Source organism: Aplysia californica, unplaced genomic scaffold (genome assembly GCF_000002075.1).
Source record: "Aplysia californica isolate F4 #8 unplaced genomic scaffold, AplCal3.0 scaffold00026, whole genome shotgun sequence".
NCBI lineage: Eukaryota > Metazoa > Mollusca > Gastropoda > Aplysiida > Aplysiidae > Aplysia > Aplysia californica.
Window position 1 is genome coordinate 100,343 of NW_004797296.1, and position 3,252 is coordinate 103,594.

Below are 3,252 nucleotides of genomic sequence, written 5' to 3' on the forward strand. Positions count from 1 at the left end.
GAGAGAGTGAGAGAGAGGGGGGGAGGGGGTTCGCAAGATAAGGGATGGATGAAAGAGAAACATACATGCAATATACGTACATATTGAAAAAAGGAGAGATTAAGACATGCATTGTAATGCATAATTTGAATTATATGCATATTCATTTATATATTGTTAAGAGAAAGGGTGAGAGTGGCATACAGAGAGTTAGAGTTAGAGCGAGAGAGAGAGAAAAAGAGAGAGAGAGAGAGAGAGAGACAGAGACAGAGACAGAGAGAGAGAGAGAGACAGAGAGAGACAGAGAGAGACAGAGAGAGACAAACAGAAACAGAGACAGAGAGTGAGCGAGAGAGTCAAAGACGTAACAGTTAGACTAACACATGCAATAAGGATAAATAGAAAACATATTATTAAACATTGTACTATCACAAATTTCTAAAGAAAGAGACCAGGTGAAAAGTGAAACCGGGGAGGAGGGGGGGGGGGGGGGTCAAAGAAAGAACATGGAGGCGGAGACTAAGTCCTCAAAAGAGCATACACAAAACTGATCATACTAAAACATAATATTAAACGTTATACAAGTATCGTTTTCAAACTACTAATTGAAGGGACGGTTGGGGGACGGTTACAGAGTATGAAGATATGTAGCGAAAAATCAAAGAGGGGGTTGCCAGTAAGAGAGAGAGAGAGAGAGAGAGAGAGAGAGAGAGAGAGAGAGAGAGAGAGAAAGAGAGAGAGAGAGAGAAAGAGAGAGAGAGAGAGAGAGAGAGAGAGAGAGAGAGAGAGTACAAAGACATACCATACAGAAGGAGACAACGACATGCAATGAGGATATCAAGTTACTAAAACATATTAAACATCATAAATATACTATACAAAACACAATCTAATAAAAAGAGACGGGAAGAGGTTGGCAGGGGAGTGCAAAGGGGAGGGGTATGCGAGTGGTGTAGAAAGATTGTCACTCCTTAGTACTGGGTAGGTGTAAGTGTATTTCCTTGGGGGAGGGGGTGGTGGATGGGTTGAGAACTTGATTTATGTCAAAATTCTATACCCCCTGAATGACTGAATGATCATCTTTCATAATCTTACCCTTTTTGTCTCTCAGATCTTGAAAATTATAAGTAGAATGATACAGTGGTGGGGAACTGCTTGTTAACTTTTTCTTGTCTCTGAAGTTTAGAAGACTCTCCCACTACTCTTAGAGTTCAGTCTGCAAAGAATTTCTCCTTATGTATTTCAGAGGCTTCATACTGCATTAACAGTTTGGTCTTCTTTTTGTCTACCCGACCTGACAGTTTTGTGAACTGCAACTTTGGCAAAATCATGGAGGAAAATGTGATCCACAAATTTCACTTTATGGGGTCTTCGTTGATATAATTATAAAAATTGCAGTTCTGAAAATGTCTTTTATTTAAAGCCACCCCTCAATGACGCCGTGTATACTTTCTACATGCATGGGTGTGTCCTCTAATAAGATTTTGTAGTCAATTTCGGTGTTTGCTTTAGCGGAAAAGGCACCCACGGCATTAGAAATAGATGCAATCTTGTGCTGATACACACACACACTCACATGCGCACACACACACACACACACACACACACACACACACACACACACACACACACACACACACACACACGCACACACCCGTAGCTCTATAATAATATATTGTTGCTCTCTCTCTCTCTCTCTCTCTCTCTCTCTCTCTCTCTCTCTCTCTCTCTCTCCTTATTTTAAACCAAACCACCTTGTGCCTTCCCCCTCCCCCACTCTCACACACACACACACACCACAGTAAACATTGTAATAATGTGAAAGAGCTAAAATATGCGGTAGCGTCAAGAAACAATATTATGAATTATGTAAGATGGAAGTTACTGAGATTAATAGAAATTCACTTGATCGGCACAGAAAAAGAAACACATTACTTGAGTCTAAGCTAGAAAACAAACTGAAAGTGAGAAGCAATAAACCGCTGGTCTTGGCCTCCAGTACAGTACTTTACTCGTACTTTCTACACCCCCACACAAAATATCGACGTGCACTGAACCCGTTAAATATATGTAATAAGAACTGTCCTGTATGATGACAAAAAGTCAATTGCTACTGTACCAGTGACGCTGTCCCAAGCAGATCAAGTCTACAATCAGATGCTATACAAAGCTGGACAAAGCACACACGTTTCCGATCATTATATCATCAAATGTACTTCATCGCACTTCTCAGTTCTCAGAACTGAACACTGAACACTGTGTTGTAACAAAGTGGGGAAGTGTGTCAAATGCTAATTATAGTGTCTAGCTAGGGTGAGGGTTGAAAAGGGGAGGGAAGGGAGGGGGTTTTCGGCCCAGACAGCCGAGTGTCTATCGCTCCTCGTTAAAATTTTCCTTATATATCTTCACTAGACGATTCCTTCTTTCGCCGGCCAGACTCCTAAGGGCCAGGTAAGTTATTAGTCGGGAGAAAACGAAGAGTAAATGCCAAACAGGAACTATAAGTGGTTAAAAAGTCAATAAACAAAAAAGAGTAGTGCCATGCTGACAATAAATGTTCTGATAGTAGTTAGAGAAAGGCTGAATGATAAATACATGTTTTGCTGATAAAATAATACATGTGTCTGTGCTGCTCAAGACAGTCTCATTCTCAATTTTGTAAGCTACAAAGAGGCCAATCTGGCAATTAAGGGATACACTAATCTTTCTGTGGACTGACGATGGATTTGTCCATGGGACTGACGTCATCGCTAGGCCTTAGCCAAGCCCGCCGTGTATTTGTGTGTACGTAGTACGAAGTTCCGCGACGTGACAGTTTGACGGGAGACGATTTAAAGTTACGAGCCGGCGCGATAACAAACGTGAAGGAATGAGGTTATGTCGCGACAAAACAGCAGTGAATCCCACTTGTCTATTTGAGCGCCTTCAAATCGCCAAGGTGTTTTTGAATGTTGATACATGTTTGTTTTGATTTACTTAAAACTGAATGAAAATCGTCATCAGCAATAAACCTCTAGTCAACAGTTCAGTTGACAAAAATCTGACCGGCACAGTTAATAAACCGCCCCTGCCTACCTCCTCATGGTTAGCAGGGATAGCTATATAACGCTGTGCCTCAAATTATAAGAACACAAACATACACATGCAATGCTCCGAGATGTGAATGATCATACCAGTCTCGATACCCTACTTCTGTCATTATTAAAACTATTCGATCATAAAATAGGGGCGAGTTAAAGATCGAACTTTCCGCACGTTGGGCTGTCACGTCAT